The following is a 26,965-nucleotide window of genomic DNA, read 5'->3' on the forward strand; positions in this document are numbered from 1 at the left end:
TTCCCCTATGTGCACCCTGCGGAGGCATGGTCATTTTTGGGTGCAGGTCACTGAATGTTTTCTGGACAGCACTGGCCAGGGCTCTCACAGTGTTGTCATTGTTGTCCACCAGGTGAATCTCAGTCAGGGAGGTCTGACCCCTCAGGTTCTCACAGTAGTCACGCACTGCCACTGCAATGGTCTCAGTGCACAGGTCCAGAGGAAAGCCGAATATCCCAGAGCTGACGGCCGGGACGGCAACAGTTGAGCAGTTAACCTTCGCAGCCTCCCTCAGGCTCTCATTCACAGCTCGTTTCAGACGCTGTATGGCTGTTCTCCGGTCAAAGTCTGTGAACCGTGGACCGACCGCATGGACCACATACTTACAGGGCAGATTGCCTGCATCTGTCACAATGGCGTCTCCTGGCTGCAGTCAGCGGTTATTACGGACATGTTGATCACTGAGCTCCTGCAGCCGTGGACCAGCAGCCTTGAGTAGTGCTAAAGCCAGGCCTCCAATGTGCTGCAGGTCTTCATTGGCTGCATTGACTACTGCATCCGCTTTGAACTTGCAGATGTCAGCCATACTGACGGATACCAGGATTCCATTGGATGTCCTCACATCACAGCAGGATGAATGTCCAAACCCTTCCTCCTCATCTTCATCGTCTCCCTCTTCTTCCTCCAGCATGTAGTCTTCCTGCAGCAGCACCACACAGCTGTGCTCCTTCATCGCCATGGAAACAAACATGCTTCCCTTCTCTTGGAAGTACTTCTTTGCTCCAGGCTTCATGATGGTGAGCTCATCAGTGCATAAGGCTGCTGCCATCTTCTGAAAGGACCTATTGGCCTTCTTGACATAGAGACGGGCTCCAGAAAGGAAAATGTTTGGCCTTCTGGGGTCAAAGCGGATATTCAGCTCATCACCCTTGGCAAAATGTTTCCAGTCCTTAGATTTGTTCTCCTGGATGAATTTAACCACGGCACAGGACTTGACACAGACAGCCTCTTTGACTCGTGAGTAGTTTTCAACAAAGTCCTGCAGACTGTTGCTGACCTCTCTGACCGGGTCCTGGAAGCCAGACACAATGATTCTGTCTCTGCTCTCTGGGTGAAGCTTTATCACCACCGTTCTTTTCTTTAGGGAGTTGTAGGTATCCACCAGCTGGTTGTTCAGATCCTTCCACTCAGGCTTCCTTAGCACCTCCTGGTCCTCCACCATAAGGCTCTGCAGGGACAGGGCAGTCTTCACCCTCTGCGCTGCATCAGCCAAGGCTCTGTCTGAGCTGCCAGTCAGAAGCACCTCTCCACCCTCCACACTGTACACAGCACTGATGCCCCGGGATGTGAACAGGTCCTGGGACATCTCCATACTGTCCACTGACCGCAGGAAGTCCAGGAGGTGGGGGTCCAGCTTCAGCTGCTTCTTATTCATCTTGAGCTTCCTCTCCAGGATCCAGTTCTGCACCTTGTACACCTCTTGGACAAGACCTGAGAGAACCAGCTTCTTGGTGTCATCTTTGTAGGAAAATCCCATATCTGGGGCTTCGTCTGCTACACACTTCCGCAGTCCTTCCTGCTGCAGGATGTAGAATATGGCAGGGGACATGTCCATCTCCTCCGAGATGCCGTCCCTCTACCTCTCTATCTGACTCATGGCCCTCTGCATGAGGTCTTCCACCGGCCCCCTGAGTCGCTTTGTGTCTTCGGCCAGACCTGCAACTGTCAGAGACCCTTTGGAGGCATCCATAGCCAGGACAGCATCCTCTTTCACCACCGAGTGGACTTCGTTCTTCACTGCCTTCCACGCTGGGGCACTTGCAAAACACTCAAACACTGCATATTGAGCCATGATATCACGGAAGACAATCAAGGCATTCTTCTTCCATCCGTCTACATGTTGGCTTGTTAGTCCTTTCTGCCTTAGCAGGGTTGGCAGAGGACTGAGTTTTACCTCAGGACTATCCATGTCTACATGACAGAAGTGGGCCTTCATCTGGTTAGTGATGAGGGACAACTGTCTCTTCATGGAGAGGAATTTCCATATGGCAGAATGCACACTCTCTATGAAGGGGTCAGGCATCTTCCACATTGGCCTCTTTTTGCCATACAAGGCAGTGCCCAAGGACTCGTAGTATGGATACACATTGACTGGGACTTTGTTAATTACAAGGCGTTTATTTAGAGTGGTTTCCACAACTGAAACAACATAGATAACGGACTGTCTGTCATAGCATGAAATAAGGGAGAAAACTGAATATTTCTGTTAGAGGCCAAGAGACTGCTGCAGCAACAGAATAGCAAGGCTACATTTAATTAGTCTTACAATAGAAAGTAGCAGATGACCAAATAAACAAATTGATTAACATTTATTTAATAAAACAGTTAATTCAAACAGCAGGTTTTACCTTCTGGTGCGTGGAAGGTGACAATGGCTGCCTGCTCCTCAGGAAACATAGTGATGTCCTTTGCTGGGCCAGCCCATTTCTCAAAGTAGAGCTCCAGCATATCTTGAGGTATGTTGGAGGTCAGGTTCTCCACTCTCACACTCTGGCCCCTCTCTAGCAACCGGCCAATCAAACCCTGCTTCTGGAAACTCTTGTTGCTCTTGCTCTCAGTGAGGAACCGCTCCACATCTAAAGACAGACAGCAATCATATCCTTAATATAATGTACAACAGTTCTTGAAATTATGATCCCTTCGTGTGAGGGAGAGATCTGTTTTATAATACTTCAGAAGTGAAATTCATTGTTTATTTTTGTTGTTAAAAAAAAGGTAATTTGAAATGGTGACCTACCTTTGGGATTATTGAATGTCACGACAGCTCTGTTTGTCTCACTGATGACCTCCAGGGAGAAGTTGTCTTCCTCCAGGCCAGAGATGGTCTCCACCAGCAACGACAGCATTTCTCTCGGCATGGTCTCAGGAACCCTCTGCAGCACCACAGCAGAGCTCTGAGGAGACACCTCAGCACCACCCTCCGCTCCAAGCCCACTCTCAGAGTTGGGAGCTTCCTGTGCTTCTCTTGACACATCTGGGATTAAACATATCCAATAATCTCATTCATAATTTCACCTTTCTCTGACTTCATTGGCACATTTCTGCCTATGACAAATTTATGAGGAGCTATGGCCTGATAAGGCTGCCTTTTGCAATGCTGTCTAATGATATGCCAATAGGGATTATTATGAAATGTATTTGGCAATACATTCAATATAATAATATTAGGTCAATGGAATGCATTAACATGTCTGATCTGTTCTATCTAACCACCACAGAAGCAAGGAAAGGATGTTACCTGATAATTCATTACTTGTAGCACCAAGCTGGAAAACATGCAAAACAAACAAACGAAATGTTTTTGTCAAATAGTTAACCAATGGGCAACTTTTATTTCAGCTTTTATTTCTTTCATCACATTCCCAGTGGGTTAGAAGTTTACATTTTCTATAAGATTGAGGAGAGAGCTTTGTGCTGGCCACTCCAATACCTTGACTTTGTTGTCCTTAAGCCATTTTGCCACAACTTTGGAAGTATGCTTGGAGTCATTGTCCATTTGGAAGACCCATTTGCGACCAAGCTTTAACTTCCTGACTGATGTCTTGAGATGTTGCTTCAATATATCCATATCACTTTCCTTCCTCATAATGCCATCGATTTGGTGAAGTGCACCAGCCCCTCCTGCAGCAAAGCACCACCACAGCATGATGCTGCCACCCCCGTGCTTCACGGTTGGGATGGTGTTCTTCGGCTTGCAAGCCTACCCCTTTTTCCTCCAAACATAACGATGGTCATTATGGCCAAACAGTTCTATTTTTGTTTCATCAGACCAGAGGACATTTCTCCAAAAAGTACGATCTTTGTCCCCATGTGCAGTTGCAAACTGTAGTCTGGCTTTTTTATGGCGGTATTGGAGCAGTGGCTTCTTTCTTGCGGAGCGGCCTTTCAGGTTATGTCGATATAGGACTCGTTTTACTGTGGATATAGATACTTTTGTACCTGTTTTCTCCAGCATCTTCACAAGGTCCTTTGCTGTTGTTCTGGGATTGATTTGCACTTTTCGCACCAAAGTACGTTCATCTCTAGGAGACAGAACGCGTCTCCTTCCTGAGCGGTATGATAGCTGTGTGGTCCCATGGTGTTTATACTTGCATACTATTGTTTGTACAGATGAACGTGGTACGTTCAGGCGTTTGGAAATTGCTCCCAAGGATGAACCAGACTTGTGGAGGTCTACAATTTTTTTGCTGAGGTCTTTGCTGATTTCTTTTGATTTTCCCATGATGTCAAGCAAAGAGGCACTGAGTTTGAAGGTTGGCCTTGAAATACATCCACAGGTACACCTCCAATTGACTCAAATGATGTCAATTAGCCTATCAGAAGCTTCTAAAGACATGACATCATTTTCTGGAATTTTCCAAGCTGTTTAAAGGCACAGTCAACTTAGTGTATGTAAACTTCTGACCCACTGGATTTGTGATACAGTGAATTATAAGTGAAATAATCTGTCTGTAAACAATTGTTGGAAAAATTACTTGTGTCATGCACAAAGTAGATGTCCTAACCGATTTGCCAAAACTATAGTTTGTTAACAATACATTTGTGGAGTGGTTGAAAAACGAGTTTTAATGACTCCAACTTCCGACTTACATTTTAGTTATTTAGCAGACGCTCTTATCCAGAGCGACTTACAGTTAGTGAGTGCATACATTTTCATACTGGCCCCCCATGGGAAATGAACCCACAACCCTGGCGTTGCAAGCGCCATGCTCTACCAACTGAGCTACAGGGGACTTCAACTGTATGCTCTTTAATATTAGCCACATAAAGAATGTATTATCCATCAGTTTGAATGTATTATCCATCAGTTTCGAGCCAAGGCAGCACTCATTTAGCCTACAGTTAAACTCTTTTAAACCAGAAGTAAAATCTTGCATAATTTGGTCAGCTGCTTGCTTGGATTTTTGTTTTTGGTCCAAAAAGACGGTAAAATCAACAGAAATTCAGCTAAATATATAGATATACAGTACCAGGTTTGGACACACCTACTCAATCAAGGTGTTTTTCTTTATTTTTACTATTTTCTACATTGTAGAATAATAGTGAAGACGTCAAAACTATGAAATAACACATATGGAATCATGTAGTAACCAAAAAATTGTTAAACAAATCAAAATATATTTGAGATTCTTCAAATAGCCACCCTTTGCCTTGATGACAGCTTTGCACACTCTTGGCATTCTCTCAACCAGCTTCATGAGGTAGTCACCTGGAATGCATTTCAATTAACAGGTGTGCCTTGTTAAAAGTTAATATGTGGAATTTCTTTCCTTCTTATTGCGTTTCAGCCAATTAGTTGTGTTGTGACAAGGTAGGGGTGGTATACAGAAGATAGCCCTATTTGGTAAAACACCAAGTCCATATTATGGCAAGAACAGCTCAATTAAGCAAAGAGAAACGACAGTCCATCATTACTTTAAGACATGAAGGTCAGTCAATCTGAAAAAGAATTCTGAAAGTTTCTTCAAGTGCAGTCGCTATGATGAAACAGGCTCTCATGAGGACCGCCACAGGAAAGGAAGACCCAGAGTTACCTCTGCTGCAGAGGATAAGTTACCAGCCTCAGAAATTGCAGCCCAAATAAAAGTACCAGTCAAAAGTTTGGACACAGCTTCTTTTTTTTTTTTTTTTTTTTTTTTTTCTACATTGTAAAATAAGAGTGAAGACATCAAACTATGAAATAACACATATGGATTCATGTAGTAACCAAAAAAGTGTTAAACAAATCAAAATATATTTTAAATGTTAGATTCTTCAAAGTAACATCCTTTGCCTTGATGACAGCTTTGCACACTCTTGGCATTCTCTCAACCAGCTTCCCCCTGGAATGCTTTTCTAACAGTCTTGAAGGAGTTCCCACATATGCTGAGCACTTGTTGGGTTGAGGTTGGGTGATTGTGGAGGCGAGGTCATCTGATGCAGCACTCCATCACTCTCCTTCTTGGTCAAATAGCACTTATACAGCTTGGAGGTGTGTTGGGTCATTGTCCTGTTGAAAAACAAATGACAGTCCCACTAAGCGCAAACCAGATGGGATGGCGTATCACTGCAGAATGCTGTGGTAGCCATGCTGGTTAAGTGTGCCTTGAATTCTCACAAAGATACGGCGGTTGGAACTAAAAATCTCAAATTTGGACTCATCAGACCAAAGGACAGATTTCCACCAGTCTAATTTCCATTGCTCGTGTTTCTTGGCCCAAGCAAGTCTCTTCTTCTTATTGGTGTCCTTTAGTAGTGGTTTCTTTGCAGCAATTCGATCATGAAGGCCTGATTCACGCAGTCTCCTCTGAAGAGTTGATGTTGAGATGTGTCTGTTACTTGAACTCTGTGAAGCATTTATTTGGGCTGCAATCCGAGGTGCATTTAACTCTAATTAACTTATCCGCTGCAGCAGAGGTAACTGGGTCTTCCTTTCCTGTGGCGGTCCTCATGAGAGCTAGTTTCATCATAGCGCTTGATGGTTTTTGCGACTGCACTTGAAGAAACTTTCTTGTTCAAAGTTCTTGAAATGTTCCGGATTGAGTGACCTTCATGTCTTAAAGTAATGACGGACTGTCGTTTCTCTTTGCTTATTTGAGATGTTCTTGCCATAATATGGACTTGGTCTTTTACCTAATAGGGCTATCTTCTGTATACCACCACTACCTTGTGTCGTTACGTGACTTACTTTAATGTATGACTGTGATTTATCGAATCAACTAACTATCTTTCATTGTCACTCAATTGAATTAATCATGTAACAATTAACTCATTAGGAATTTGGGGCACCACAGAAGAAGTTGTTTAACGAGTTACTATCTCCCGAATTAAACTCTTAGATACATATATGTTATATATATCGATAACAGTCACTTATTAAATAATTACCTCTTATCAGTCTCATTCTGAACGTTGCATAATCCTTGAACCTGCAAGAACCCTGACCTTACTGATGAATCAGCAATCCACAAATTGGCTTAATTATTTATTTACTAACTAACTAAATAATAACACAATACAAACACACACACCCACACACACAGGTTATTGATTACTAATGTAATACAATGAAAACAGGTTCCTAGTGGACTGGACTAACAGTAGCATGAATGCTTGGAAGGGAGAGACAGAGATTCAAACTATCGTTGATACTTTGGAGACTACGCTCACGGAAATACAAATGTTTAGCACCCGCTCATTCGGATTAGAAATGCAACATGTATTTACTTGTAGCTGTCCTCGATAGTTGAGTTGATGATGTAGGACTCTGGTTTTCCCACCAGAGTTCCCAATGTCCTTGGTGAGTTTCTGGTCGTAGTGGTGGTTAGAATGGATACTTCAGCATACCCTGTAGTTCATAGAGTTGATCTGTTAGAATAGATACTTCAGATGTACCAACGGTTGTCTGAGAGAGATTGTCCTTCCCAACTCGTGTCTTTAGTGAAAGTTCTCTAGACGACTATACATGCCAGCTGCAGACTGAGATGATAAGGTCTAGTGTGTTGTCTTCTTCTTAACCTCGTGTAGAGATTGAGAGTTTCAGAGTTTCTCACCATTTCAAATGTGTGGACTAATGTCTAGAGGAGGACTGAGCATGCCCCCATTCTCATCGACGGGGCTGTAGTTGAACAGGTTGAGAGCTTCAAGTTCCTTGGTGTCCACATCACCAATGAACTATCATGGTCCAAACACACCAAGACAGTCGTGAAGAGGGCACGACAAAGCCTATTCCCCCTCAGGAGACTGAAAAGATTTGGCATGGGTCCTCAGATCCTAAAAAATTCTACAGCTGCACCATCGAGAGCAACCTGACTGGTTGCATCACCGCCTGGTATGGCAACTGCTTGGCCTCCGACCGCAAGGCACTACAGAGGGTAGTGTGTATGGCCCAGTACATCACTGGGGCCAAGCTTCCTGCCATCCAGGACCTCTATACCAGGCGGTGTCAGAGGAAGGCCCTCAAAATTGTCAAAGACTCCAGCCACCCTAGTCATAGACTGTTCTCTCTGCTACCGCACGGCAAGCGGTACCGGAGTGCCAAGTCTAGGTCCAAAAGACTTCTCAACAGCTTCTACCCCCAAGACATAAGACTCCTGAACAGCTAATCATGGCTACCCGGACTATTTGCACTGCCCCCCCACCCCATCTTTTTACGCTGCTGCTACTCTGTTAATTATTTATGCATAGTCACTTTACCTCTACCCACATGTACATATTACTTCAACTACCTCAACTAGCCGGTGCCCCCGCATATTGACTCTGCACCGGTACCCCCCTGTACCTCCCTACTGTTATTTTATTTTACTTCTGCTCTTTTTTTCATAACACTTTTTTGTTGTTGTTTTATTTTACTTTATTTTATTAAAAATAAATGCACTGTTGGTTAAGGGCTGTAAGTAAGCATTTCACTGTAATGTCTGCACCTGTTGTATTCGGCGCATGTGGCCAATACAATTTGATTTGATGTGATTTGATGTCTCACGTTTTCTGGTCTTTCTGGTCTAACCATTTTGTAACGTTTAGCTCACGCTTCAGGTCTTCTGGTCTGGTAGAAATTCAACCATTTGGTGGTTCCAGGTGACAAACCTTATAACATCCAGTTTACAACATAATCTGCTTGGTCTTCCTTTGGTAATGGAGCTGTAGTTTAAACCATTTTGCCATATTTTGCAATATTCAACAAACTACACACAATACCCCATGACAAAGCTAAAACATTTTTGGGGGAAATCTTTGCTAATATATTCAAAATATAAAACGGAAATGTACATATGTATTCAGACCCTTTACACAGTACTTTGTTGAAGCACATTTGGGAGCGATTACAGCCTTGAGTTTTCTTTGGCAAACCTGTTTTTGGGGAGTTTCTCCCATTTTTCTCTGCAGATCCTCTCAAGCTCTGTCAGGTTGGGTGGGTAGTGTTGCTGCACAGCTATTTTCAAGGCTCTCCAGAGATGATCGATTGGGTTCAAGTCCGGGCTCTGGCTGGGCCACTCAAGGACATTCAGAGACTTGTCCCGAAGCCACTCTTGCCTTGTCTTGGCTGTGTGCTTAGGGTCGTTGTCCTGTTGGATAGTGAACTTTGCCTCAGTCTGAGGTCCTGAGTGCTCTGGACCAGGTTTTCATCAAGGATCTCTCTGTAATTTGGTCCGATCATCTTTCCCTCGATACTGACTAGTCTCCCAGTCCCTGCCGCTGAAAAACATCTCAACAGCATGATACTGCCACCACCATGCTTCACCATAGGGATGGTGCCAGGTTTCCTCCAGATGTGACGCTTGGCATTCAAGCCAAAGAGTTCAATCTTGGTTTCATCAGACCAGATAATCTTGTCTCTCATGGTCTGAGAGTATTTAGGTGCCTTTTGGCAAACTCCAAGTGGGCTGTCATGTGCCTTTTACTGAGGAGTGGCTTCCGTCTGGCCACTCTACCATAAAGGCCATATTGGTGGAGTGCTAGAGAGATGGTTGACCTTCTGGAAGGTTCTCCCATCTCCACAGAGGTACTCTAGAGCTCTGTCAGAGTGACCATTGGGTTCTTGGTCACCTCCCTGACCAAGGCCCTTCTCCCCTTATTGTTCAGTTTGGCTGGGCGGCCAGCTCTAGGAAGAGTCTTGGTGGTTCCAAACTTCTTCCATTTAAGAATGATGGAGGCCACTGTGTTCTTGGGGACCTTCAAGCTACAGAAATGTTTTGGTACCCTTGCCCAGATCTGTGCCTCGACACAATCCTGTCTCTGAGCTCTACGGACAATTCCTTCAACCTCATGGCTTGGTTTTTGCTTTGACATGCACTGTCAACTGTGGGACCTTATATAGGCAGGTGTGTGCCTTTCCAAATCATGTCCAATCAATTGAATTGACCACAGGTGGACTCTAATGTTGTAGAAACATCTCAAGGATGATCAATGGAAAGAGGATGCACCTGAGCTCAATTTCAAGTCTTAGAGCAAAGGGTCTGAATTCTTATGTAAATAAAGTATTTTAAAAACAATTTAATTAGCAAAAAATTCTAAGAACCCGTTTTCGCTTTGTCATAATGGGGTGTTGTGAGTAGATTGCTGAGGACATTTTTTATTTAATCCATTTTAGAATAAGGCTGTAACGTAACAAAATGTGGAAAAGGTCAAGGGGTCTGAATACTTTCCGAAGGCACTGTCTATTAGGAAATATGTTCCCAAGTATTCCCACAAATAAGAAAAGGAACGTGATCATGTCTCAATGTAATCAAAGTATGAAATTATTGATATTTTCAAATACAATCTATTTTTTGGTTTAGTTCTGGTCAATTTGCAGTGTACAAATTATTATAATTATTTTCCTGCCCACGACCATTCACTCTGACAGAAATCAAATAGTTGCCTACCCCTGGCCTACAGTAAATGCAGAGTTGTAGTGCTGCCAAAATGCGGGGGAGTGGCGCTCCATCACTCTTTTCAATTTGAGAATACATGGAGCTGGTAAAAATATTTTCTGGAAAATTAATTCAGCTAAATTCTAAATAAATTATATTTAATTACCACAAAAATTCCATGGAAAACGATAGAATGACAAAACAAATAAATGTGTATAGCAGCCTAGAGGTAACCAACTCACTGAGTGCGCTGCTGAACTGCAGAAGTTGCAAAGTATGTTGAGTATTGGGAACGTGCTAGGTGGCGAGCTCTTTCCTGTTCCAACATGCTCTGCGCTCACTCTGAGCGGGCCAAATCTGACATAACAAGAACAGCCACAGACAGAAAACTCTGAGGGATTGCTACAACGGCTGTCCTCAAAACAGTATTTATGGACTTGGGGCTCATGCATGATGCATTATAAACGCCACACTATGAACTCGCCCTGTCCTAGTGTAGCCTGCAGTGCTTAATTTGTAAATCAGGAGGTGCCAGAACAAAAAGTGCGCAGGAGAGGGTGGTGACCAGGGGAACTCTGAGTTACCGGAACAAACTAAAAAAAACTTTTAAAAACGTTATAATAAAGCATTGCATGCATTCATTGCATTTGCATAGTGGCATTTCGCAGTAGAGTAGAGGCACTTACAGAAGTGGCACATTTTAGTAGCCTAGTGCCCAGGAAAAATGTGGCCTTTTATAAACGCATTTCATGCAATTCTATATCATTATACAAGACTGGAGACTTTGGCAGAATATTTGTAATACCTAATACCGAACAAATGATCTAAATGACAGCCTACTTTGACACTGATAAACTGATTTAAATTAAAACGACGTTGTCTTGAACCCATCAAGAGGCTAGGTGTGTGGAAACACATATTGTAGGCTACAAAATGAGGAGGAAATAATTGTCCTAAAAATGCTTTCCAGTTCCACTGACTCACCCAATGATGTGAATTCCATGAGTGAGTGTGGAAGAGGTGACAAAATGATTGTTGTCTATCAAGAATGACAAGCCACCTGGGTCTGACAATTTGCATGGAACAACAGATTTTCAGCACGCTAATAGGGAAGGGCATTCAACATGTATGGCACTTACACAAATGACTGATGATTGGCTGAGAGAAATTGATAATAGGAAGATTGTGGGAGCTGTTTTGTTAGACTTCAGTGGAGCTTTTGACATTATCGATCATAATCTGTTGATAGAAATATGTATGTGTTATGGCTTTACATCCCCTGCTGCATTGTGGATAAAGAGTTACCTGTCTAACATAACACAGAGGGTGTTCTTTAATGGAATCCTCTCCAACATAATCCAAGTAGAGTCAGGCATCCCCCATGGCAGCTCTTTAGGCCCCTTACTTTTTTCAATCTTTACTAATGACCTGCCACTTGCTCTGAGTGAAGCCTGTGTGTCTATGTATGCTGATGACTCAACACTATACACATCAGCTACCACAGCAAGTGAAATAACTGCAACACTTAACAAAGAGCTGCAATCAGTTTCAGAATGGGTGGCAAGAAATAAGTTAGTCCTAAATATTTCAAAAACTAAAAGAACTGTACCGTATTTTCCGCACTATAAGGCGCACCGGATTATAAGGCGCACCTTCAATGAATGGCCTATTTTAGAACTGTTTTCATATATAGGGCGCACCGGATTATAAGGCGCATAGAATAGAAGATACTGCTGTCAAACGTTTGACTGGGGTTGCGTTATGCATCCACTAGATGGAGCTGTGCTAAAGGTAATGTCAACAAAACAGTCAGATAAAGTCAAACTTTATTAAGCGTTCTGACAACTCTGTTCACTCCCATGGTAACGTTGTTCAAACGTTAATGTGCATATTAACAATATCTCCCAGCCTTGCTCACTCTTCTCCCAAACGTGGAGGGGAACTTTTCCCTGATTCAGTAAACACGTAGTAAAAGAAACAGTCTGATACCACTAAATCAAACGTTAGTGCATAACTCAACATTGTTCAGTTACGTATAACACGTAAAGCTCACTTTTTCAGTTCATTCCCCGTCCATGAATCCCTCGAATTCTTCTTCTTCAGTGTCCGAATTGAACAGTTGGGCGACTACGGCATCCAACCTGCCCGGCTCCCTCTCGTCATTATCCGAGTCAGTGTCGCTGCTGTTCCCTGGCAGTTCAGAGATTATTCCTGCCTTCGTGAGATTACGTCTTTTCATAAAACGAAAGCACCAAGAAGGACCGCCTCGAAATTCATCGATGATCATGTCCCGTGCTAGCGCTGTTGCCTTCATTTGAATAGTGACTGTAGAGACGCTTCTACTTGCTGCTCTCTGTTCAACAACCCACTGTTCGAGTTTGTCCTCTAACTGTGGCCATCTCGCTTTGTTCCCTCGGAAACTCTGTTTAGTCTTCTTTACTTGGCGCAGGTCATCTTCTTGCTTCCTCCACTTCCGTACCATTGATTCATTAATGTTGAATTCTCTCGCTGCTGCTCTATTCCCATATTCTACTGCGTGACCGAAAGCCTTGAGCTTGAACTCTGCATCGTAAGCGTGTCTCTTGAAAGGTGCCATTTTGGGGTCTTTATACACACACAAGTGGTGTGGGACTGTGAGTAAGCACAGTACCGGTGTTTACTGACTACGGTAGCCGTAATGCTGCAAGCGGTGCGGCTTTGTAGTTTACCAGTCGTACTGAAACATTTCATTATTATTAAATTGTTTTTATTGGTTTTTCATACTGAAACATTTTGACAGAGTGCCTTGAGCGCCGTGTACAACCAGTATGGATCAACCAATTAACCAATTGATCCATAAATAAAGCGCTCCGGATTATAAGGCGCACTGTCGTTTTTTGAGAAAATTAAAGGCTTTTAAGTGCGCCTTATAGTGCGGAAAATACGGTATATGGGAAAAATCATTCACTAAACCCTAAACCTCAACTAAATCTTGAAATTGAAATTGAGCAAGTTGAGGAGTCTAAACTGCTTTGAGTAAACCTGGATTGTAAACTGTCATGGTCAAAACATGTTGATGCAGAAGTAGCTATGATGGGGAGAGGTCTGTCCATAATAAAGCACTGCTCTGCCTTCTTAACAACGCTATCTATAAACAAGGCAGGTACTACAGGCCCTAGTTTTGTCGCACCTGGACTACTGTCCAGTCGTGTGGTCAGGTGCCACAAAGAGGGAAATTGGCCCAGAACAAGGCAGCACCGCTGGCCCTTAAATGTAAATGGAGAGCTAACATTAATAATATGCACGTCAATCTCTCCTGTCTCAAAGTAGAGGAGAGATTGACTTCATCACCACTTGTATTTGTGAGAAGTACAGACATGTTGAACGCACCGAGCTGTCTGTTTAAACTACTAGCACACAGCTCGGACACCCATGTATACCCCACAAGACATGCCACCAGAGGTCTCTTCACAGTCCCCAAGTCCAGAACAGACGATGGGAGGCGCACAGTACTACATAGAGCCATGACTACATGGAACTCTATTCCACATCAAGTAACTCATGCAAGCAGTAAAATTCGATTTACAAAACAGATAAAAATACACCTTTTGGAACAGCTGGGACTGTGAAGAGACACACACACAGGCACATACACATGCAGATACACATACACATGATAACATACACATGTACACATGGATTTTGTGTTGTAGATATGTGGTAGTAGAGTAGTGTCCTGAGGGCACACAATGTGTTGTGAAATCTGTTGTGAAATGTATTGTAATGTTTTTTAAATTGTGTAACTGCCTTAATTTTGCTGGAATACAGGAAGAGTAGCTGGCAGGAACTAATGGGGATCCATAATAAATACACATACAAATGTGACCCATTACAGAACGCTGGTCATATGACGTACATCACTACTTCACAGGAGAAGCATTTGAAAGTAAAAATAAAAATACAAATCATCAAAATATGTTGTGGGGGGGCAGAAATGCCTTCTTGAACATGTGAACTTTCATGTGCCTTAATAACAAACTTGCATGTAATCTGTAAATATAAATAAAATGTGAAATCACAAAGCTGTTTAGACACAGAGAAAATACAGAATCTTGCTTAGCCATGACTGGTTGAGATAATGAGGGGGCTGGGACGTTCATGAGAAAGACATCCCATTCTGTAACTCAAGGCTTCTCTGTCTATTGGCACATCCTGCTCTCTGCTACCGCAGATATTTGAAAGATCCATTCGATTTACAAATATTTTCATAATGGACTACATGCAAAGTATAGCTACAGCTTTCAATACCAGTGTTGTCCTGAATACAGCTGCTGGTATCTACACAGCTCTGTCTTCTGTGGTAAAGCAGTCTGGACTGGTTGAAGCCGAGTGGGAAGGATTAATGTTTCAGTCTGCTGTGAATCATCATAATCCATACACCGGTAAGAGTCTACAGTTAAAATGCCAAGATAGCTATATGTACAAACGTTATTGTCCCAACTGTATCAAAAAGTTGTTTTCATTGCTAGTGTCGTATATGAAGATTATGACTTTGTTAATGTTTTTAAGTGGAATCTGAGAGGATGTTTATTTGGCAGAAAGAGAGCCGTTTTTAGTGTGACGCCACATACAACAGACAGGAAGTGTGTGTTGTAGACAGGGGATTGGACAGTAGAGGGAGCCACCCATATCTTGGGAAGATTATATATACTGGGTAAAAACGACGAAGAGGTTAGAGCGGCCATTGCAATCTGGGACGCCGCTCTCCGGGTGGTCATGACATCTGTAAAACTTATGCTGGAATCTTGTGATATGAATAAAACTTATGATCAAGGGTTCAGTATGAGCGGACTCCTTTGTTTCACAGCAATAATTGCCAGCATTGACTCGACACTACACTAGCTATTGTTAGCTATATAGCTAGCTAGCTAGACAGTTGCATACAGGTACCATTATAGCTTGCTTCATCCCGCAACGAGCCATTGTTTTGTGAGCTGGCCAGTTGCATTGATAGTTTGTTAGTGATGTGGACACCAATGACCTTGAAGCTCTTGATGTGGATTTTTACATTAATGTGGATTTGTTGTTCCTCTCACTGGGTTTGTGTGTGTGAAATGGGTATCTGACCTGTCTTCGGGTCAAATTCTACAGTTGTTTTATCTTATCAGTGACTGAAACCAGACTGTTGCCCTGTGGCTCTCCTTAGGCCTATCCCTGGAATGAGCCAGGGTTGAAAAGAGTTCAGGCTAAACCCTTTGTCTCTCCTTGGGCGTCTTCTTGATTAATTACAGCATGACGGGGTGGGAGAGAGGGGTTGGGCTTGGGTATGTTTGAGAGATTGATTGTGGACCTGCCATGTCCATAATCAATCTCCAGGTCAAGCCAGGGTGAGCCAGGGTTGAACAGAGTTCAAACTGAACATTATTATTTTTACATGACAGGGTTGTTATTTGTGCAGGACAAGGCTTGGGGAAGTCAGATTTCGCCACTTTCATAGACTAAGGAAGTGGGCGGAGCGGTCAAGAGGTGGAAACTGGAGTCAGGGGTGGGGGAACCCAAGAGGGAGGGGTTAAGATAAAATGTATGTAAAATGACTATATAAACTGAGAGGTGGAAGGGAGATGCTTTGCAAACCACCTCGGCTTTGTCTATTGTAATAAAGTATATCTTAATTCTACAAAAACTCTGGAAATACTTTGGTTCTTTGATCAGTATAAGGACAAATTTTCCACATCACTCTCGACCCGCTCCACTACAACCCCGTCAATGTGAATGGGGGCGTGCTTAGCCCTCCTTTTCCTGTAGTCCACAATCAACTATTTTGTCTTGCTCACGTTGAGGGAGAGTTTGTTGTCCTGGCAACACACTACCAGGTTTCTGACCTCCTCTCTATAGGCTGTCACATTGTTGGCGTTGTGTCGTCGCCAAACTTAATGATGGTGTTGAAGTCGTGCGTGGTCACGCTGTCGTGGATGAACAGGGAGTACACGAGGGGACTTAGCACGCACCCCTGAGGGGCCCCAGTGTTTAGGATCAGCGTGGCAGATGTGTTGTTGCCTAGCCTTACCACCTAGGGGCGGCCCGTCAGGAAGTCCAGGATCCAGTTGCAGAGGGAGGTGTTTAGTCCCAGGGTCCTTAGCTTAGTGATGTGCTTTGAACGCTGAGCTGTAGTCAGCCAACAGTATTCTCACGTAGGTGTTCCTTTTGTCCACGTGGGAAAGGGCAGTGTGGAGCGCAATAGAGATTGCGTCACTTGTTGATATCTTGGGGCCGTATGCGAATTGTAGTGGGTCAAGGGTTTCTGGGATGATGGTGTTGATGTGAGCCATGACCAGCCTTTCAAAGCACTTCATGGCTACAGACGTGAGTGCTACAGGGCGGTAGTCATTTAGGCAGATTACCTTGGCGTTCTTGGGCACAGGGACTATGGTAGTCTGCTTGAAACGTAGGTATTACAGACTCGGTCAGGGAGAGGTCGAAAATGTCAGTGAAGACACTTGCCAGTTGGTCAGCGCATGCCTTGACTGTGCGTCCTGGTAATCTGTCTGGCCCTGCAGCCTTGTGAATGTTGTCCTGTTTAAAGATCTTACTCACATCGGCTATGAAGAGCGTGATCCCACAGTCGTCTGGAACAGCTGGTGCTCTCATGCATGGTTCAGTGTTGATTGCCTCGAAGCGAGCATATTAGTGATTTATCTCTTAATTATCTTGTAGGCTCGCGTCACTGGGCAGCTCGTGGCTGGGTTTCCCTCTGTAATAGTTTGCAAGCCCTGCCACATTCGACGAGCGTCAGAGCCGGTGTAGTAAGTCTTAGTCCTGTATTGACGCTTTGCCTGTTTGATGGTTCGTTGGAGGACATAGCGGGATTTCTTATAAGCATCCGGATTAGTGTCCCGCTCCTTGAAAGCGGCAGTTCTAGCCTTTAGCTCAGTCCAGATGTTGCCTGTAATCCATGGCTTCTGGTTGGGATATGGTCACTGTTGGGACGACATCGTCGATTCACTTATTGATGTGGTACACTCCTCAATGCCATCGGATAAATCCCGGAACATATTTCAGTCTGTGCTAGCAAAACAGTCCTGTAGCTTAGCATCCGCGTCATCTGACCACTTCCGTATTAGTGACTTGAGCGAGTCACTAATATTTCCTGCTTGAGTTTTTGCTTGTAAGCAGGAATCAGGAGGATATAATTATGGTCACATTTGCCAAATGGAGGGTGAGGGAGAGCTGTGTGTGAAGTAAAGGTGGTCTATAGTTTTTTTCCCCTCTGGTAGCACATGTGACATGCTAGTAGAAATTAGGTAAAACAAATTTAAGTTTTCCGCATTAAAGTTCCCGGCCACTAGGAGCGTCGCTTCTGGGTGAGTGTATTCCTGTTTGCTCATGGCCCCATACAGCTCGTTGAGTGTGGTTTCAGTGCCTGCATCGGTTTGTAGTGGTAAATAGACAGCTGCGAAGAATATAGATTAAAACAATTATGAAGATAAATGTTTTATAAATCTAGCTAGTTATCTTGTGTCTGCATTGCCATTGTTGGGCTGGAAGCAGGTTAAGTGTATACAGTTCATTTTAGTACAGCTGTAGCAGTCAACAGGCAATAACAAGCTATAGGACATTAATTAAACCCTAGACCCACTACTTTGAGCTTATTGCTTGAACTTGGGGGTCAATGAATGTTATTGTTGGTATGCAAGGTTTTAATGTCTTGTCTATTTTTGTCTGCTTTCCTCTTTTACAGCTTTAATTGTCTGGAGCATGGTGTTGTTGTGGCCAAGGATCTTTCACTCAGATGGAACCAGGTTTCAGCTGCTGTGCAATGTTGACATCCTTCCTCCCAGAGATGTGAAAGCATCCCCCGGACTGGACACAACCCAGCAAACATATATTTTTGAGAAGATCAGAGCTGTGTTCGAATGCTCATACTAACCGCACTAACCATACTATTTGTGACATGATTTGAGTATATAGTATGCTTATTAGTCATAGTATGGATATAGTTAGTATGCCAAAATTTCCCGGATGTCGTACTTAATGCACATAATGCAATTCTTCCGAAAATCGGCGTGGCTTCACAACGTTTTCAGATTTGAAGAAAATGGCGGAAAATATGCAGCCCAAGCCCGACGAGATCGGATACAAATTCATTGCTTTAACTAATTAAATGTTAAGAAAATGTTGAGCAATGTAATAAAGTCATGACTTTTCAAATAAGTTACGTTGGCTGACAATTTGTTAGCTACGCTATCCTTACGAACTGCATAGCATTACAGCAGTATGTACCGGTATGTTAGCTAAGGTTTGTTTCCTAATGTTAGTTGGCTACTAATACATCAAACTTGCCAGGCAGTATATTAACTATCTGCTATCTAACTTACAAACCCAACGTTTATTGACTTGATTATTCAAATCATTCTTAGCTAAGTGGTAAAGTCGTTGTGCATTTCAATGGACATTTTTAATTCTGGCTATCTACTCCGATTTCAGAGCACTCTCGTCTGAGTGTGCTAGAACGCAGAATAACTGATGAATTTACGAAGGCTCAACACCCGTTGCACAGTTAAAGTAACCAACGCTCTGGATAACATGAAAACAGCCTAACCAGCTCTGCTAGGGCGAGTAAAATGGTCAGAGTGAGGTGTTCTTTCATTTGTGTCTGGAAGTAGCTAGCCAAAGTTAGCCAGTTAGCTTGGGTGCTTGACTGCCGTTGAACGCTCGGCTCAACCCTACTCCTCGGCCAGAGTGTCCAGTGTGCGCTCTGAACGCTCTTGGATTTACGAACGGACAATCTGACAACGCTCTGGATTTACGAACGCCTAGAGAGCACTCTGGCACTCCAGATTGAATTTCCAAACACACCCAAAATCGTAAAATATCTAGCTAGTCATTTGTTATGCTAACAAGCTAGCAAGAGGTTGCATAGCAACAGCATCAACTTCCGGTAGATAGGTGAAGCGCTAGTACGCTCAGCTGAAACAATACAGTTTGTTTACAGTATACTAAAATGAACTAATAGTATATAGTATGTAGTATATACTCATTAAGTATGTAGTATACAGTATGTTAGTATGGGTATTCTAACACAGCTCAGGACTTTTGCAATGAAAAGGCCATGGACATTACATGTCCTGCTTCAAAAAGCAGGACAGAAATATGCTCTCAGGCTAGATTCCTTTGTTCATATCATAACATGGCCTGAACCAAAGTAACTCAAAGGATCTTATGATGTAGACCTAGGTCTAGATAGTCTTTACCGAAGCCTACTACCTTTAGCACTACCTCACTCCTTTAGCACATGGCCACAGTCACATGTATTCCAATGTGAATTATTTAAGTGATCGGTGGGTCTAAGGCTTTAGAGGGTATGCTAAATAAGCGTAAACAAAGAACAGCACTGTAGCTGTTCAATGTGAAAGGTTATCTTCATTATATAACAATAGGCAATTTAATACTGTAAATGGTTTGCCTAATGGGGTAACTTGGTGAGAGAATGTTCAGGGAATCCATTTTGGCAATTTGGTGAAAGTATTTGGTTTCCCAAGGATTCATGTAGAGCAGGTGTGAAAATCAAAGCAAAATGTTTGAATGCCTTTTTCTCCTTCATGGAATTATAAGTGTATCAACTTTTAAAGCAGCATTACTTCCCCATGTTTCCTCCAACTACAGTGTATGATATGCCATTTTGAAGCTCTGAGTCTGTACTTTTATTCAATGTAAAAAAAAATACAATTTCACATTTTGGAACGTTAGACTGAAAAGAGATGGTGGGTCACAAAAACAAATGTGCAGCTCACTCGCTGGTGATGGCCATAAAACAATATTTGGATGTTTATCAAATATTTTGGTAGCCTACAACAGACAGATTAGAGTCTTGTCTTTCAGCAGGAGCCATTTGCTTTGCAACCTGTGTTTTACCGTGATTGTATTTGAAATATTGCGAAAGGCCTGTTTAGACTTCATCCTGTTTGTTCACTGACAGATTTGCACATTCCCGACTGTAGGCTATGCCTTGTTATTGGGCTACATTCCACAGCTAGACTATTTTATGTAAAGAAGCTAATGATCCTCTGTGGCTAACCTCTGAATTATTTCATTTATTTCTGAAAAGACAGCAGTAATTATATGTCTTTGGCAAATGTATTTCAATTTATCAGGGGTGCTGCAGCTCCTCCAGAACACTTTGCGCGGCTTTAATTCCATAAGGAAATAAAAATCATTTACAACGCTGGAGAGATGAGAGTTGCAGCCTCATGTCTATCAGAGCAGAGAGATGGAAAGAGATCATAGAAAGTGAATCTCATTCTAGTTCTATGATAGATAGAGGCACGCTACTTACACAGCCACGGCTACGCATTGGTCTCAAACATAAGTTACAATCACACTACGTTTACATGCACAGTAATAATTCGATGTTAAACTGATAGGCAGATTATGTAATAGTCATGTAAACACCTTACTCTGCTTATCTTAAACGGAATAAGGTCAAAATCGAAGTAAGCATACGTCGATTAAAACACTTTTTTTTTTTTTTGCAATCTTTCGAATTATTAGTAATATAATAATAATATGCCATTTAGCAGGACATGTAAACACCTTAATCTGCGTTCCAGCGGTGTATTTGATCTGCACATGTGCTAGCAGCAGCCGAGCGAGCCTCCCTCTTTAGCGTGAGTGAAGTGAGTTCGGAACAACTGACTGTATGTGTCTTAGAAGTAGTTTTCACATACACACTTTATATGTCTGAACTCAGAATCATATATGCTTACCGAAAATAACATGGTCACTGTGGTAGTACGTTTATTTTGATTGGCGATTTTCTGCATTTATCAGAGTGCCATCAAGTAGCCTGATTTCAGATGTAAACAGGATTATTAGGGAAATCATTCTTCTTGCAAAGCATGTAAACGTTTTAATCAAACTATTAAATTAATCTGATTATCCACAATAATTGCTTTATTGTGTGCATGTAACCATTGCGCAAACCATAAGCCCGGGCCGGCCCAACCCGAAACAACTCTTACATGCTGACCGTGCGCCATCCCGTGTGTGGATCATCTTTCAATCACCCACGTGCGTATATGCTCCTAAAAACCAATGAGGAGATGGGAGAGGCGGGACTTGCCGCGCGTCAAGCGTTACAAATAGAGTAAGTTCTATTTTAATGCCTGGCTACGTAGACACTCGTTGACGTGCGCGAGCAGTGTCGGTGCAATGATTGAATAACATGTATGTGTACATTTATTTTACAACGCTCGTGCACGCAATGATTAAATAACATACATGTTATTCAATCATTGCACCCACAATGCTCGTGCGCATCAATGAGCGTCTGTGTAGCCAGGCGCTAAAATGGAACTTGGTTCTATTTGTGACACTTGACGCGCTGCAAGTCCTGCCTCTCCCATCTCCTCATTGGTTTTTAGGAGCGTATACCCACGTGGGTGATTGAAAGATTAACTGAGGTCCACACTCCAGTCCAGTTGGTGGTGGTAATGGACCTTAAAGTTGGTTGCCAACTGCCATATCAAGTCCAAAGAAGAAGAAGCCTGAAGGAGGAGAGATTACTAGAAACAAACTCGATTTACCCTTTTATCTGTGGATTCATTGTCGGAGTAGAGGACCTTGTGCATTTCAGGTAAAATAACAACCCTATGTTTATATCTCAGGACAAATTAGCTAGCAACAGCAAGCAAGCTAGCTAAATTGCCATAAATGTTTAATGCTTTTCGACCTGTCCCCAAATTAATATAGTTTGTTCAGAGTTTGTTATGATATTTCTACCTGGGTGTCCTGATCGCGTCTGGTGTGTGTGGACAAAATCAACATGCAGACGAGCGGTCGGTCTGGTCAGCATGTTAGAATATCAGGCCCGGGCTGAAAATCATTTTTTTACATTATGTTTTTAAGGGGAGGGTGGTGGGGGGGGCAGTTTAATTAACGAAGAGGCAACTCGAATGAAATTTGATCGCTTTTATTCAAATGTCTTTCATTGTAAAAAGTGAAAATGATTTTTCATGCCTACAGAGTTACTGGATTCGGCCAAACAGGTTCCAAAACAAAAGGATCCAGCTCAAATTAAGCACTGTAGTGGTAACCGGTCTTGAAAGATCCCATAGGCCTAATGAATCATTTTTATTTTACATAACAGAACCAAATATAATAGCATATAGCATAGTGTTAGGCCTAAATTACTGTTACACAAAAAACACCTCAGTCATTTCTTATGAGTTTTTAGGATGCTCGCTGAAGCTGAATAGTCAAATGTTTTTGTTCTAATGCGGCCAAAACCCAACAGCTTGTCCCACTAAGCAGGATATAGCCTATGCTTTGATTGAAACAAAATACAAGAAAGGCTAATAGTTTGTAACACCATCGTTTATAATTACCTCACAAAATAGTAATTCAAGAATATCTAAATGCATATTCCCATGAAACTGATTGAGATCAAATGATTGGCATGCAGATGCAGTTTGGAGTTTGGACATTTCACCGGTAAAACGTGAAGAATTAGATTTCACTATTGACAGTGATAATGGCGTATTTTGAAATAGGTAAGATAATATGTTTTTACTGTCACGTACACCGGATAGGTGCAGTGAAATGTATTATTTTAGGTATTCTTCGTTTAGGTATTATTTTAGAGGAGGATGCATTTTATGCATATTCTATAATGATATCTAATAGGCTACATCTGTCGGTACAAACGTTGATTGAGAAATGATGACATCATTGAAAAATGTTTGCGTTCCCGCACCTAAAGAAATAGCACTATAACACCACTGAGTACATGTAGGCCTAATTATGATGTTAGTTGACATTTATGTGGAAACTTTACTTCCCCATGGTCACTGCTTACAACTAAAGATAGCAGTCTATTACAACAATCCTTATTTATCTTTAGACAAACTAATGACCGTATGAGACAAATACTTGACAAATCTTGGCACCGCAACCAATACCGGCATTTATCTCTGATTGGCTGACGTAAAAGTGGTGCATGACAGAACAAACTAGGTCGAATCGGGCCAACTGTAGCTGAAATGGGAAGGCCTCAACACTGTTGAAAGCAGACGTTCATACATTTTATTTCACAGTAAATCAACAATCCAACAGTTGTAGCTAGTGTTTTAAAATGTAGCAATACATATAGACTACTCACCAACGGAGAGCAAGCCTCTTCTGGATTTCCCCCCGATGATGATGCCACACGCAACTTCACAGTTTCATTCTCTACAGTAATTTTGTGGTTATCCCTCAATAGGACCCTTTCCCTGACTGTGGAGACAAATGTGACATCATGCACATGTCGCTTTACTCGAAGTCACGTGTACATGTTTACATTTTTATGGTTAACCCTATTTCACTATTATGATAGCCTACAGTAGGCTAGAAAATGACAGTTATACGATACAAATTGACTTACCATCCTCAGATTTGAAATAAACAGTTGCTGTCGTGGAGCGTTGATCCTCGTAGTGCACCAAGCAGTCCCCTCCACTCGACTTCTTTTTACTTTGAAAATAAATCTGAAGCTTGTTCTTTATCCCTTTAGAGACAGAGGTTGTCCAACTGCCGTCTACAGTGATGGGATAAGGATATTCATACATTGTTTCTCCCCTCTCATGTGAAGACTGTTTGGGAATGAAACGCGTCGTCCTATATCACTGCATCCACTGTTTCACTTTCGTTTCAGGCTCGGTTGATGAGGAAATCGTGTGTACCATGGACATACTGATCCTATAACCTCGCCTTATATGAGTAAGCAGGCTAAGGTTATGAAAACATTATTGGGGCATATAAGCCTATTAGCCTAATACTTTTCTCAAGTAGCGTGTTTAACTTTACAACGTGCTGTTTAAAAAAATGGCGAATGGAAACAATGTGCATTATATTTTCACCTGCTTCACAATGTCTTAACAATTAACAAAAATAATTAATGTTAGGTAATGCTCTCTGGAAAAGTGAACTTGATCACAGACAGACATTGGCAATTAAGGTCCCAGATGTCTCAATGGACAGGACCTTACAGAAGGGAGGGACACATGTTCACCAGCAGTGTCCCTCCCTCCTGTAAGTGTCCCTCCCACGGGGGCCCCTCAGGGGTGCGTGCTCAGTCCCCTCCTGTACTCCCTGTTCACCCATGACTGCATGGCCAGGCACGACTCCAATACCATCATTAAGTTTGCCGACAACACAACAGTGGTAGGCCTGATCACAGACATCGATGAGACAGCCTATAGGGAGGAGGTCAGAGACCTGGCCGTGTGGTGCCAGGATAACAACCTCTCCCTCAACGTGATCAAGACAAAGGAGATGATTGTGGACTACAGGCACACCCCCATTCTCATCGACGGGGCTGTAGTGGAGCGGGTTGAGAGCTTCAAGTTCCTTGGTGTCCACATCACCAACAAACTAACATGGTCCAAACACACCAAGACAGTCGTGAAGAGGGCACGACAAAGCCTATCCCCCTCAGGAGACTGAAAAGATTTGGTATGGGTCCTCAGATCCTCAAAAAGTTATACAGCTGCAGCATCGAGAGCATCCTGACTGGTTGCATCACTGCCTGGTATGGCAACTGCTCGGCCTCTGACCGCAAGGCACTACAGAGGGTAGTGTGTACGGCCCAGTACATCACTGGGGCCAAGCTTCCTGCCATCCAGGACCTCTATACCAGAAGAAGGCCCTAAAAATTGTAAAAGACTCCAGCCACCCTAGTCATAGACTGTTCCGGAGCGCCAAGTATAGGTCCAAAAGGCTTCGTAACAGCTTCTACCCCCAAGCCATAAGACTCCTGAACAGCTAATCAAATGGCTACCCGGACTATTTGCATTGTCCCCCACCCCACCCCCCACCCCTTCTTTTACGCTGCTGCTACTCTCTGTTTATTATCTATGCATATTCACTTTAACTCTACCTACATGTACATACTACCTCAATTACCTCGACTAACCTGTGCCCCCACACATTGACTCTGTACCAGTAGCCCCTGTATATAGCCTTGCTACTGTTATTTTACTGCTGCTGCGCTTACATTTTTTGTGTTAAAAAATAAATATATTTTTTTCTTAACACTTATTTTTCTTAAAACTGCATTGTTGGTTAAGGGCTTGTAAGAAAGCATTTCACTGTAAAGTCTACACCTGTTGTATTTGGCGCATGTGACAAATAACATTTGATTTGAATTGATTTGAGATAGCACTATAACTCAGATAATAAATTTGCTAGAATTTTCAGAGAGCGAGAGCAATGAGGGAATCCTCTTACTGTCTCTCTCTGCGTAAATCATTATCTTTCCATGGCCCATCACACAGAAAGACAGATTGACAGTCGCTGGACCCAGGTTCGATTCCTGGTCAGGACTACCCCCTAAATTCGCTACAATAGTGAACTGTTGCGCTGCACTCATTCTCCTGGCTGTAAACAGTCTGTAGTATATTGAGTCACTGGTGTAGGTCTACCCGATGACGCACAGAGGGAAATATGGCACAGAAGAGGGAGGGACAGGGAGGGACAGCATGGGCTAAGGCTGGGGTGGTGTCTGTTGCTGCTCAGGACACTGACATATACTGTATGCTGACAGACTGCATTCTCCTGGCGGTAAACAGTCTGTAGTCTATTGAGTCACTGGTGTAGGACTACCCGATGACGCACAGAGGGAAATATGGCACAGGGGAGGGAGGGACAGCATGGGCTAAGGCTGGGGTGGTGGCTGGTAGCGGTCTCCAAAATGAAGCATCATTAAAGCTTCCAATTTTTTACTGACCTTAAAAGAAAGAAAATATGATGGAAACAGAGGAGATATTGGCTGGAAAAAGAGAGTGTATTAAAATGGTGCTGTAACTTTTGCACCTGTCTACAGAGCCCTTAGGGGAACTGGATAATGTAGTATCGGTGATCTATATCTGTCTATATTAGTTACTATGCTGTTACTAAGCAGTAATGTATCACGGCATTGTTATGTTACGACATCTAATAGGAAGTGCACATGCTACTATTGGGCTAGGAGCTGTAGGGGCACGAAATGTTCTTACTAAACAACACTAAACTGTACTCCCATCTCCTGCCTGGTGATTTTCTCCACAACACAAATATTACAGATCTTAATACACTGTACCTCAGTTGACAAACACCAAATCTTTTTTGGAGACAATTCCTCTCCTTCTCTACCCATCTCTCTGTCTGTTGTCTCGATCCATCTCTCTGTCGTTGTCTCCATCCTGTCTTTTCTGATCTGTTGATCTGACAGTCATTCGAGGTAAAATGTTTTAGAGTAAAACAGAGTCTGTACAGATCAGATAAATCCTGTACATTGAAGCTTTATTTCTCATGTGAATAAAATGCACAACAATCCTTTATTACTCCCATAGTTTATAATACGTTAATAACACCAACAATGCATCAGAGAAAATACAACATGAACACACACTCCTACAGAGAAGTGTGGATAATTTCTAACTCCAGAGAGATGGAGACTGTGTACTCCTCCAGAAGCCAGACAAGAAGGACAGAGCAAGCGAAGCCTGAAGAAAGTATAACGTGATATTACAGCAGAGATTAGATTTTTTGCTGAGGTGTTTCAGAGAGAAATTACTTTTCCACTCATTCCTGCCTGTCTC

At 42.7% G+C, this 26,965-nt stretch overlaps 1 pseudogene across 1 annotated transcript in view; it reads right to left on the reverse strand.

The window, feature by feature from the left end:
- The window catches only part of LOC311099822 (protein mono-ADP-ribosyltransferase PARP14-like), a 38,530-nt pseudogene extending 14,577 nt beyond the window's left edge, over positions 1-23,953 (reverse strand). The window contains exons 1-3 of the transcript XR_014615722.1: positions 23,770-23,953; positions 2,855-3,013; positions 16-2,136 (exon numbers count right to left, since the gene is read on the reverse strand). The product of XR_014615722.1 is annotated as a protein mono-ADP-ribosyltransferase PARP14-like (transcript). The remainder of the gene's footprint in view (positions 1-15; positions 2,137-2,854; positions 3,014-23,769) is intronic.
- Positions 23,954-26,965: the final 3,012 nt, after the last annotated feature.

This window comes from Coregonus lavaretus, assembly GCF_964263955.1.
Source record: "Coregonus lavaretus genome assembly, chromosome: 24".
In the NCBI taxonomy this organism is placed as follows: domain Eukaryota; kingdom Metazoa; phylum Chordata; class Actinopteri; order Salmoniformes; family Salmonidae; genus Coregonus; species Coregonus lavaretus.